The sequence below is a fragment of the Triturus cristatus genome, chromosome 8, assembly GCF_964204655.1.
Source record: "Triturus cristatus chromosome 8, aTriCri1.1, whole genome shotgun sequence".
In the NCBI taxonomy this organism is placed as follows: Eukaryota; Metazoa; Chordata; class Amphibia; order Caudata; family Salamandridae; genus Triturus; species Triturus cristatus.
The window spans coordinates 1,116,294,383-1,116,307,703 of NC_140591.1; the positions used below are offsets into that span (position 1 = coordinate 1,116,294,383).

The 13,321-nt window shown below is 53.9% G+C and overlaps 1 protein-coding gene across 1 annotated transcript in view; it reads right to left on the reverse strand.

Moving 5' to 3' along the window:
* GRTP1 (growth hormone regulated TBC protein 1) overlaps positions 1-13,321 on the reverse strand; it is a 691,802-nt gene that overhangs the window by 299,845 nt on the left and 378,636 nt on the right. The window lies entirely within an intron of this gene.

The following is a 13,321-nucleotide window of genomic DNA, read 5'->3' on the forward strand; positions in this document are numbered from 1 at the left end:
GAATAATTTGACAAATTCAGTTGGTCCTTCAGGAGATTCAGGCAAAAGAGCAGAAAGAAGTGACCTGAGACAATCAAGACATGACACATGTAGTGAAATATTGGATGCTAGTGAAGCTAGTTGTTCAAGGATGCCAATTTTAGAACCGCAGAAGAGAGTGGTTCCAGTGAGAAAAACTGCTGAAATAACAGTTGAGGATTTGAATGATTGGATGAAAGTTCTACAGAAAAAGGATAAAGATTCACAAGTAATTGACGTGGCTAGGTTACGTGTAGAACTAGAAGAGCTTGTTACAGGAACAGTTCCAACAGAAATTCTGAAGAGTCATCATGATGGTGAACTAATGTTCATGTGTAAAAACATTACCTGGAGAGCAAGAAATACACATGACAGGCTAAGAGCAATAGCGAATGAACAGGGAGTTGACATTGATAAAGTGAAAGCTTTACAAAAAACGTACAGGATGGATTTTACAGAGAAGGATATTGAGAATTTGAATGCTACTGGTAGAACAGGACAGATTAAGGAAATGGTAGCATTATTGCGAAGATGGGGTGATGTAGAAAAGTGGAAGGAAAGGTGGTATAAGAAAAGAGATGAGGCTGAAGATAGAACAACTTATTCAGCATTTCCAGTGAGAGAAAAGGAGAAACCAGTGGATAATTATCCTATGAGAGAAATACCTGGAGGAGGATATGTACATGTTCCATGGACCAGACAGGATATTTTATCATTCACGAATGATTTCCCTCGATTGAGAGAAAAGCCCGTCGAGTGGTATAGGCAGGTAGATAGGTTTGTGAAATTGTCAAAAGTGCTGTGGGTTGACCTGAATAGTCTGTTTGATATAATTGTTCCAGCAGACTTGTGGACTGAGTGTAAAATAGTTGTGAGTTGGCCTACTGAGGAATATCCAAGAGACCCAAGAACAGGGGCACCAGATCCAGAGGTAATGAGAAAGTATGATCAGGTGATGGTATACCTGAAGAGTAAAGTTCCTGCAAAAGAGACAGACTGGGTAAAGATAGATCGAACACAACAGGAAGCGAAAGAATCAGTTCATGCTTTTTACGAGAGGCTGATACTGGCATTTAAACAATTCAGTGGAGATGAACACCTGGGTGACAAAGATTTGAGTCATTTTGTATACAGATTTGTATATGGCCTTAGACCTGAAATTGGTGAGAGAATTCGTGAGCATACAGTGGATTGGCAGAGTAAGAAAGTAGATGAGATCCTGAGACATGCAAAATACTTCAGTGATGAAATTGAAGCAAAACAAAGAAAGCTGAAAGAGAAAGCAATGTGGGCACAAGTGAAAGTTGCGGAAAGGCAGGAAGCACAGTTAGTGGAACAGGCAAATAATCCAGGAAATAATGCAGGGAATAGACCTAGATATGCAGGGAAAGGAAAAGGAAGTCTTGAGGAAGCGAAGAAAAAGTTTCCTTGTCACAACTGTGGCCAATTGGGGCATTGGAGATCGGAGTGTCCTAATCCACCATTAGTGAGTAATGAGAATAAATCCTTAAATCAACAGGTGCAGAATGAAGGAAATAATCAACAGCAGCAACAACAGAAAGTTGTGAGACAGCAGAGTCAAGAGCCAAAACCGCCCTTGCCGCAGAATAAAGGGTTACAAAAGTATAATCAGGATTCAGGATTCTACAATGATGAACAGGTAAACAAACCGAGACGTTCAAACAAGGTACAACAGTACTTGTTAAAGAGTGAAGGGAGTGAATCTGAGGGTGATTATTGACGGTGCCGAGGAGAGGAAGAGGAGTGCATACTTGGTGCAACTCTAGAAATAGACCAGGCAGGACCATTTGTGGATGGGAAAATAAATGAGGAGAGTGTTACTTTTTTGGTAGACACAGGTGCAACAAGATCAACTGTCAGGTCAACAGATGTTCGAAATCTTCCTCTCTCGGATGAAGCAATCCAAGTAGTTGGTGTAGCCAATACGCAAATCAGAACACGTCTGACTGAACCTGTAAGAGTACAGATAGGGAAATTTTCAGATATGCACAGATTCATTGTCTGTGACACGAGTCCAGTGAACCTGTTAGGTAGGGACTTGTTGTGCAAAATGAACTGCACAATTTTTTGTACACCGGATGGAATAGCCTTTGAGACACCAGATGAGGATGTTTTGTACCGAGTTACTCTAGAAAATAGAGAAAGTGAGTTAATTGGTGCATTTGCTGTGTTTAATCCGGAGGATTTGCCTCGAGAGCTGAGAGACACAGTGAAAAGGACAGTTTGGGATTTTACTGGAGAGGATGTGGGATTGATGAATAATGTAGATCCAGTGAAAATTGCAGTAAAAGAGGGGATTACATATCCTAACATTCCTCAATACAAAATGACACCAGAAATAATTGAAGGGATAACTCCTATAATTGAGAAAATGATTCAGCAAGGAGTCCTGAGAGAACTACTGAGTAGTCCGTGTAATTCACCGATAATGGGACTGAAAAAGCCTAATGGGAAATGTTAGACCTGGGGATTTCTGGTTGGCTAAGGCTTGCGCCAAAGCCAGGCAGAAACCACCACTCTAGTCAGGGCAAGGAAGTTACACGCCAAAGATAACCCCTGCTCACCCCCTTGGTAGCTTGGCACGAGCAGTCAGGCTTATCTCTGAGGCGATGTGTAAAGCGTTTGCGCGCGCACCCAGCAACAACACCCAAGGCCCACCACAAAGGAAACTCCACACAAGGTATTCTATAAAAATAACCTTTGTATTATACACAACACATTAGATAAAAACACACACTTTACAATGTGCCAACAGGCACGGGCAGAATTTACAAGGGATTACGTACAAGACAGGGCCACCTGGACCACTGTCAGGAATTAGCACTTTTTAGATATTTAGCACACAAAATATATAAAATCACTGTAGCACAAAAATAATCTGTATAGCACACAACCAGTACTTACTGGTATCGGGGAAGTACCACCTACGTAACCCTAACTACTTTAGGAGACTGTCACGCAGGGAACTAGAACCTCACTAGCACCACCTGTACTAGGAGAAGCAACAACCACCTACGTATCACAATACCTGTAGGGGTAATAGAACGTTACACATGATGCCTAAAACATTCAGAGGTGTAAAAGCAATGGCACATGATGCATCAACACACATTCAGAGGTGCAAGTAGGAACAATTGCGCAAGACTCCACCTGAGCCACCACCTGTGGCAGTCCCTGGGCCAACTGGCCTGGTAGGGGCAAGGGCGCCCTGCGTTCAGTCAAGCTGCGCCAGCTGCGCAGACTAAAACAAGAGTGGTCCCCCACCTAAACGTGGCAGCTGCCCACTAAGTGCTGGGCAGCTGGAAAACGAACTTCAGGCACTGCGTGCCTCTGGAGCCCTCTCTGGGCTCTGTTCACTCAGAAAATGTCCCCTAGAGCCCTCGTGGCTCGGAACAGTCGTGCTCCCCCTCGTTGGAGCGCTCCGGGCGCTCGGAACGCCAGACAATGCTCTCTAGAGCCCTCGTGGCTCTGCACAACGTTGGAGCCCCACTGGGCTCAAACAACAATGCCCCGGGAGCCTTCACGGCTCTGAAACAACAGGCCCGAGGTCGGAGCGTTCACTGCGCTCTTCGTTGGAGTCCCTCTCAGGGACTCGAGTCACCACAATGCCTCCGTTCGTTGGAGTCCCACACGGGGGACTCTTTACACACAATGCCCCCCCCTAGAGCCTCACGGGGCTCGAGTAATGCTGTGGCAACCTTTGGAGCCTCACGGGGCTCGATCACTGCCCCCGCACCCCCAGCACATGCACGGAGTCCCCCAGCCCTTCTCAACACTCACCGGGCTGCTCGGGGACTCCCGCGTCGTCTTCCCTCTCTCCGTTCTCGGGGGGGAGGGCGTGAAGGACTCCAAGGCTTCCTCGCGGAGGGGCAGGCACCGACAATGTGCCTCGCGCCCCCTCCGCACAAGTTCTGGCCACCCTCCTTCTCACGGTCCAGCGCGGGGTGGGCTCCCGCCTGGATCTTAACTTCTCCGACCGGGCTTTAACCGCGGTGCTTGGCAGGAGGCGGGGTAGGCTCCCGCCCTCCTTCTCTGAGTTCCGGTTGTCCCGGAGACCCGCCCTCGGCCGCCTGACTTCCGACTGAAGCCCGGCCGCGGCGGTGACGTTCCCAGCGGCAACGAGGGGTAGGCTCCCTCGAAATAAACGCAAATAAGCGGGGTGGGCACCCGCAAGGTGAATCAAAGCGCTTCACAGCGCTATAAGGTGAGCCAGCGTTCGCAGCGCTGCAAGGCTCAGAAAAGCGCTCCCAGCGCTATAAAGATAGCAAGCCCAGGGAAAACAGCGTGCACAGCGCTCCCAAGTCCAGGAAGCGCTCCCAGGCGCTATAAGCAAGGTCCAGCACCCAAAAAGGTCCTTCAGAGAGCAGGGGGCAAAGGCTGGGCCCAGAGCCAGCTCACAGGGCCCTCCAGCAGGGAGGCAGTCCCCAGTGGCGGTCTCTCCTGGCGCCCAGCAGCAGCAGGCCCCCCCTCAAGTGGATCCTGGAAGAGAACAAAATGTAAGGGGACACAGCCCCTTTTTAAACAGTACAAGGCTTTGTCTAAGGTGCAGGGAAGGGGCGAACCAGTTCCAACAGGTTCCTGAGCACTTTGTTTTGCTCAGCCCCTCTCCCTATTCACTGGCAGGGCTAGGGTCGTTAGACGCACCACAGGGGCCGGCGCCAGCATTGTGTGGGGGAAGCCCTGTCCTATTCAGGACCCAGGTACACTCCTCCCCAGCCATTAACATGCTAACTCCCCATTCACCACTGGGTGACTCCTCCTGACTCTGGGGAATTCCCTAGTCCGTCACCTGACCTCACCAGCCAATCGCCAGACAAGCCACACATTTCAGACTGCACACTGAAGTGCCCACTTCTAGAAGTGGCACTTCCACACCAGGTACATGCACGCCGCACACATCAACGCGCAGCATTCACTCACACGAGTCCGCACATACCAAACACGGGCCTGCACACCCCACGCATCAGGAACTACCGGGACACATACATTCCCCCATGCATTCCTATGGGAGGGCAGGCCAACCTCACAACACGCACGCACTTTACCCTGGGACACAGCGGTAAAAGTGCGCCGAAGTCAATAAAATCACTAAACCAAGTCACAATATTAAGCAAAAAGTTTCGGGGTGAACCGGCCAGAAGGGCCAAGTCCAACACAACCCCCTTCCAGCCAAAACGCAGGGTAGACCAATCACCACCGTGATGGACTTCCCTGCTTGGGGCGATAGAACACGGACGCGGGCCCGCCACTGCCGGGACACCCTCCTGTTCTACGCCACGGTGAACCCATGGGGTTTCTTCTCAAACCACTCTCCGGACCAACTGGGCTACCCCACTGGTACTCCCAAGCTGTCCGCGGCCAAGACCAGGCCCTAGGCCACCCAGGTGCCACTGGTCCTTGCCTAACCACAGAGTGGGGGGTAGTAACCCCTGGCACATAGCAGCCATTCTCCACTCTACCCCTCATCAGGGCAGTTCTAAACTGCCACTGATCTTCCAGCCTAGGGTCTGTACCCTCAGGCTGACCAAAGGTCGCGGGTGAGGCTCTCCTCCCCCTACCTCTTCTCCTAGGGTTCCGCCCTCTCCTCCTCTGAGAGGCACCCTCGTAACATACCTCACCAACCAGCTCAGGACCCCTCCCTGAGAACTGGTCTACCAACCTAGGGTTTAACCCCTCAGGTTGCACCGGGGTCAGAGGTGGGCTCTCCCACCCTCTGCACCCCCTTCCAGAGTCCTGCTCCCTACCAACTGGGGCGGTCCCTCTGGAAGAAGAACCGGTCAGGACACTGGTTACAGTAGTCAGACCCTTCAGGTCAGGCTGCTCCTGAACCTGGCCTTCCAACCTCCGGTCTAAAACCTTCGGTGGAATAATTGCCTGGCACTCCAGGACTTCTGGGGACTTTCACGCCATCCCCCTGAGGCTGACACATGACCCATGTGTCGTGTGACTGTCTGTCTGGCGCAGATCTCCCGTCCCCTGCCCACCTGACAGTGCGCGAAGATCCCCCAGAACAGAAGTGGCGCCACCCGGGTCCCCCCAAGAAGATCTAGCCCAACTGGCTAGTCCCTGGTCCACTGGTGCACCCACTGGGAAACTCATCCCCCAACCACTCCTCACGCTGGACTCCTGTACCCTCCCTACCGGAGCGGTACTGCCAGACTCTAGAACCACAGGAGCCCTGCTTACAGGCGCTCCAGGTCCTCTACTCACTAGGTGATCCTCCTCAAATGGGCTAACAGGACAGCCTAGGTCCCCAACTTGGTGTTCCCTCCTGAAACCACCCAAGTCCTGAGGCAGGGTTTCGTACGTCTGGGGACCCTCGGTCACCCACTTACTCCCGCTCCACTGAGCCAGGCCGTAAGCCCCTACACCCTCCTCGCTACCCTGGGACCTAGCTGGGCTACACGGAGCCTCTTCCACCACGCTGGGCTGGAAGGTACCTGAACCACAACTTGAGTCACTAGTGTGGGAAGAACTATCCCATTCCTCATCATAACTGGGGGCCTGTTCCCATCGGTCTGCTTCCGCTGCCAGCTCCCACGGATCAGTGTGCCCCCATGCTAACAGGTGTTGGCGCAACTCGGGATAAAAACTACTGGATAGCTGCTCTCTGACGAGCAGATCATACAGTTTTTCAAAATCCTCCTTCGTGCTACCCCATACCCAATCAAACAGTGCATCCTCGCATTCCTCCACAAACTTCTCCCAAGACTGGTGAGGCAGCTTCTTCCTGCCCCTGAACTTCAACCTACATTCCTCCTCCCGGGAACTAGGTACCATACTGGGGGAACTGGGAATGGGACTCTCTGCACTGGTCTCTCTATTGCTGCCACCACTGGACTCAACCCTCCCTGGGGAGCCCAGAAAACTAAGACTGCGCGCAGGCGATAATCTACTCTCCAGCACTGATTTCTCCCTGGCGAAGGCCCTCTCAGCCTCCGCCATCCTCTCCTGCGCTAAGACCCTCTCGGTCTCCAGCTTTTTCTCTGCCATAGTCAGCTGCGCCATCCCCCGGGCATGCTCCAACCTGAGCTTCTCCAGGGCCAGCTGATGCTCCCTCTCTTCCCTCCTATCTACCCACTCCTCTGGGGACAGGGAAAGGGATGGGGTGCTGCTCCTGACACTGGACCCAGCAAGGGACTCCCTATCTATGGGGTCTTCACTCTCTACTGGCGTCCCTGTCAGGTAACCCTCCTCCTCTTCAGATTCCTCAGGGCTCCCCTCAGACCCACCACCCTCTCGGCGTGCGGACCGGGCCCTATCTTCCTCGCTGCGCTCCCGCTCCCACTCCTCCTTTTGCCAAAGGATCAGGTTGTCCCTCAGTTTGGACTGGGTATCTGACTCACCCACCTCTATGTCCCTCTCCTCACAGAACCCTACCAGCTCCAACCTACTGTACCTAAACAGACTACAGAAGTTAAAAGCAGGCTCCATTTTGGCGGACGTTCCTGAGAAGAGTTCAACTCAAGGAACCTGGGGGTTGGAGCTACACAGGAGTACACAATTCACAAAAGGTTTCAGTGAGCTCTCTATCCTGGAGAACTCACACTCACTGTCTAATGCCACACACACCATCCACACACAACCCTCCCCTCCGACTGGTAAGGCAGTTTCTACCACCCCTGATCCCTCAACCTGACCACCACGTGACACAGGTACCAAACTCTGGGCGCAGGGCGGGGGGACAAATGTACTGGACACAATTACACAATGATACCTTCAGGGGAAGAAATAAAGGAACTTCAAAACAATAATCCCTAAAATGTGATTTATCTAATGCAGAGTTTTGTGGTGTAGCCAGTCGCTGCTGCGGTACAGCGCAAACGCAAGTCCAAATCCCACCGCTGATCACCAATGTTAGACCTGGGGATTTCTGGTTGGCTAAGGCTTGCGCCAAAGCCAGGCAGAAACCACCACTCTAGTCAGGGCAAGGAAGTTACACGCCAAAGATAACCCCTGCTCACCCCCTTGGTAGCTTGGCACGAGCAGTCAGGCTTATCTCTGAGGCGATGTGTAAAGCGTTTGCGCGCGCACCCAGCAACAACACCCAAGGCCCACCACAAAGGAAACTCCACACAAGGTATTCTATAAAAATAACCTTTGTATTATACACAACACATTAGATAAAAACACACACTTTACAATGTGCCAACAGGCACGGGCAGAATTTACAAGGGATTACGTACAAGACAGGGCCACCTGGACCACTGTCAGGAATTAGCACTTTTTAGATATTTAGCACACAAAATATATAAAATCACTGTAGCACAAAAATAATCTGTATAGCACACAACCAGTACTTACTGGTATCGGGGAAGTACCACCTACGTAACCCTAACTACTTTAGGAGACTGTCACGCAGGGAACTAGAACCTCACTAGCACCACCTGTACTAGGAGAAGCAACAACCACCTACGTATCACAATACCTGTAGGGGTAATAGAACGTTACACATGATGCCTAAAACATTCAGAGGTGTAAAAGCAATGGCACATGATGCATCAACACACATTCAGAGGTGCAAGTAGGAACAATTGCGCAAGACTCCACCTGAGCCACCACCTGTGGCAGTCCCTGGGCCAACTGGCCTGGTAGGGGCAAGGGCGCCCTGCGTTCAGTCAAGCTGCGCCAGCTGCGCAGACTAAAACAAGAGTGGTCCCCCACCTAAACGTGGCAGCTGCCCACTAAGTGCTGGGCAGCTGGAAAACGAACTTCAGGCACTGCGTGCCTCTGGAGCCCTCTCTGGGCTCTGTTCACTCAGAAAATGTCCCCTAGAGCCCTCGTGGCTCGGAACAGTCGTGCTCCCCCTCGTTGGAGCGCTCCGGGCGCTCGGAACGCCAGACAATGCTCTCTAGAGCCCTCGTGGCTCTGCACAACGTTGGAGCCCCACTGGGCTCAAACAACAATGCCCCGGGAGCCTTCACGGCTCTGAAACAACAGGCCCGAGGTCGGAGCGTTCACTGCGCTCTTCGTTGGAGTCCCTCTCAGGGACTCGAGTCACCACAATGCCTCCGTTCGTTGGAGTCCCACACGGGGGACTCTTTACACACAATGCCCCCCCCTAGAGCCTCACGGGGCTCGAGTAATGCTGTGGCAACCTTTGGAGCCTCACGGGGCTCGATCACTGCCCCCGCACCCCCAGCACATGCGCGGAGTCCCCCAGCCCTTCTCAACACTCACCGGGCTGCTCGGGGACTCCCGCGTCGTCTTCCCTCTCTCCGTTCTCGGGGGGAGGGCGTGAAGGACTCCAAGGCTTCCTCGCGGAGGGGCAGGCACCGACAATGTGCCTCGCGCCCCCTCCGCACAAGTTCTGGCCACCCTCCTTCTCACGGTCCAGCGCGGGGTGGGCTCCCGCCTGGATCTTAACTTCTCCGACCGGGCTGCAACCGCGGTGCTTGGCAGGAGGCGGGGTAGGCTCCCGCCCTCCTTCTCTGAGTTCCGGTTGTCCCGGAGGCCCGCCCTCAGCCGCCTGACTTCCGACTGAAGCCCGGCCGCGGCGGTGACGTTCCCAGCGGCAACGAGGGGTAGGCTCCCTCGAAATAAACGCAAATAAGCGGGGTGGGCACCCGCAAGCTGAATCAAAGCGCTTCACAGCGCTATAAGGTGAGCCAGCGTTCGCAGCGCTGCAAGGCTCAGAAAAGCGCTCCCAGCGCTATAAAGATAGCAAGCCCAGGGAAAACAGCGTGCACAGCGCTCCCAAGTCCAGGAAGCGCTCCCAGGCGCTATAAGCAAGGTCCAGCACCCAAAAAGGTCCTTCAGAGAGCAGGGGGCAAAGGCTGGGCCCAGAGCCAGCTCACAGGGCCCTCCAGCAGGGAGGCAGTCCCCAGTGGCGGTCTCTCCTGGCGCCCAGCAGCAGCAGGCCCCCCCTCAAGTGGATCCTGGAAGAGAACAAAATGTAAGGGGACACAGCCCCTTTTTATACAGTACAAGGCTTTGTCTAAGGTGCAGGGAAGGGGCGAACCAGTTCCAACAGGTTCCTGAGCACTTTGTTTTGCTCAGCCCCTCTCCCTATTCACTGGCAGGGCTAGGGTCGTTAGACGCACCACAGGGGCCGGCGCCAGCATTGTGTGGGGGAAGCCCTGTCCTATTCAGGACCCAGGTACACTCCTCCCCAGCCATTAACATGCTAACTCCCCATTCACCACTGGGTGACTCCTCCTGACTCTGGGGAATTCCCTAGTCCGTCACCTGACCTCACCAGCCAATCGCCAGACAAGCCACACATTTCAGACTGCACACTGAAGTGCCCACTTCTAGAAGTGGCACTTCCACACCAGGTACATGCACGCCGCACACATCAACACGCAGCATTCACTCACACGAGTCCGCACATACCAAACACGGGCCTGCACACCCCACGCATCAGGAACTACCGGGACACATACATTCCCCCATGCATTCCTATGGGAGGGCAGGCCAACCTCACAACACGCACGCACTTTACCCTGGGACACAGCGGTAAAAGTGCGCCGAAGTCAATAAAATCACTAAACCAAGTCACAATATTAAGCAAAAAGTTTCGGGGTGAACCGGCCAGAAGGGCCAAGTCCAACACAACCCCCTTCCAGCCAAAACGCAGGGTAGACCAATCACCACCGTGATGGACTTCCCTGCTTGGGGCGATAGAACACGGACGCGGGCCCGCCACTGCCGGGACACCCTCCTGTTCTACGCCACGGTGAACCCATGGGGTTTCTTCTCAAACCACTCTCCGGACCAACTGGGCTACCCCACTGGTACTCCCAAGCTGTCCGCGGCCAAGACCAGGCCCTAGGCCACCCAGGTGCCACTGGTCCTTGCCTAACCACAGAGTGGGGGGTAGTAACCCCTGGCACATAGCAGCCATTCTCCACTCTACCCCTCATCAGGGCAGTTCTAAACTGCCACTGATCTTCCAGCCTAGGGTCTGTACCCTCAGGCTGACCAAAAGTCGCGGGTGAGGCTCTCCTCCCCCTACCTCTTCTCCTAGGGTTCTGCCCTCTCCTCCTCTGAGAGGCACCCTCGTAACATACCTCACCAACCAGCTCAGGACCCCTCCCTGAGAACTGGTCTACCAACCTAGGGTTTAACCCCTCAGGTTGCACCGGGGTCAGAGGTGGGCTCTCCCACCCTCTGCACCCCCTTCCAGAGTCCTGCTCCCTACCAACTGGGGCGGTCCCTCTGGAAGAAGAACCGGTCAGGACACTGGTTACAGTAGTCAGACCCTTCAGGTCAGGCTGCTCCTGAACCTGGCCTTCCAACCTCCGGTCTAAAACCTTCGGTGGAATAATTGCCTGGCACTCCAGGACTTCTGGGGACTTACACGCCATCCCCCTGAGGCTGACACATGACCCATGTGTCGTGTGACTGTCTGTCTGGCGCAGATCTCCCGTCCCCTGCCCACCTGACAGTGCGCGAAGATCCCCCAGAACAGAAGTGGCGCCACCCGGGTCCCCCCAAGAAGATCTAGCCCAACTGGCTAGTCCCTGGTCCACTGGTGCACCCACTGGGAAACTCATCCCCCAACCACTCCTCACGCTGGACTCCTGTACCCTCCCTACCGGAGCGGTACTGCCAGACTCTAGAACCACAGGAGCCCTGCTTACAGGCGCTCCAGGTCCTCTACTCACTAGGTGATCCTCCTCAAATGGGCTAACAGGACAGCCTAGGTCCCCAACTTGGTGTTCCCTCCTGAAACCACCCAAGTCCTGAGGCAGGGTTTCGTACGTCTGGGGACCCTCGGTCACCCACTTACTCCCGCTCCACTGAGCCAGGCCGTAAGCCCCTACACCCTCCTCGCTACCCTGGGACCTAGCTGGGCTACACGGAGCCTCTTCCACCACGCTGGGCTGGAAGGTACCTGAACCACAACTTGAGTCACTAGTGTGGGAAGAACTATCCCATTCCTCATCATAACTGGGGGCCTGTTCCCATCGGTCTGCTTCCGCTGCCAGCTCCCACGGATCAGTGTGCCCCCATGCTAACAGGTGTTGGCGCAACTCGGGATAAAAACTACTGGATAGCTGCTCTCTGACGAGCAGATCATACAGTTTTTCAAAATCCTCCTTCGTGCTACCCCATACCCAATCAAACAGTGCATCCTCGCATTCCTCCACAAACTTCTCCCAAGACTGGTGAGGCAGCTTCTTCCTGCCCCTGAACTTCAACCTACATTCCTCCTCCCGGGAACTAGGTACCATACTGGGGGAACTGGGAATGGGACTCTCTGCACTGGTCTCTCTATTGCTGCCACCACTGGACTCAACCCTCCCTGGGGAGCCCAGAAAACTAAGACTGCGCGCAGGCGATAATCTACTCTCCAGCACTGATTTCTCCCTGGCGAAGGCCCTCTCAGCCTCCGCCATCCTCTCCTGCGCTAAGACCCTCTCGGTCTCCAGCTTTTTCTCTGCCATAGTCAGCTGCGCCATCCCCCGGGCATGCTCCAACCTGAGCTTCTCCAGGGCCAGCTGATGCTCCCTCTCTTCCCTCCTATCTACCCACTCCTCTGGGGACAGGGAAAGGGATGGGGTGCTGCTCCTGACACTGGACCCAGCAAGGGACTCCCTATCTATGGGGTCTTCACTCTCTACTGGCGTCCCTGTCAGGTAACCCTCCTCCTCTTCAGATTCCTCAGGGCTCCCCTCAGACCCACCACCCTCTCGGCGTGCGGCCCGGGCCCTATCTTCCTCGCTGCGCTCCCGCTCCCACTCCTCCTTTTGCCAAAGGATCAGGTTGTCCCTCAGTTTGGACTGGGTATCTGACTCACCCACCTCTATGTCCCTCTCCTCACAGAACCCTACCAGCTCCAACCTACTGTACCTAAACAGACTACAGAAGTTAAAAGCAGGCTCCATTTTGGCGGACGTTCCTGAGAAGAGTTCAACACAAGGAACCTGGGGGTTGGAGCTACACAGGAGTACACAATTCACAAAAGGTTTCAGTGAGCTCTCTATCCTGGAGAACTCACACTCACTGTCTAATGCCACACACACCATCCACACACAACCCTCCCCTCGGACTGGTAAGGCAGTTTCTACCACCCCTGATCCCTCAACCTGACCACCACGTGACACAGGTACCAAACTCTGGGCGCAGGGCGGGGGGACAAATGTACTGGACACAATTACACAATGATACCTTCAGGGGAAGAAATAAAGGAACTTCAAAACAATAATCCCTAAAATGTGATTTATCTAATGCAGAGTTTTGTGGTGTAGCCAGTCGCTGCTGCGGTACAGCGCAAACGCAAGTCCAAATCCCACCGCTGATCACCAATGTTAGACCTGGGGATTTCTGGTTGGCT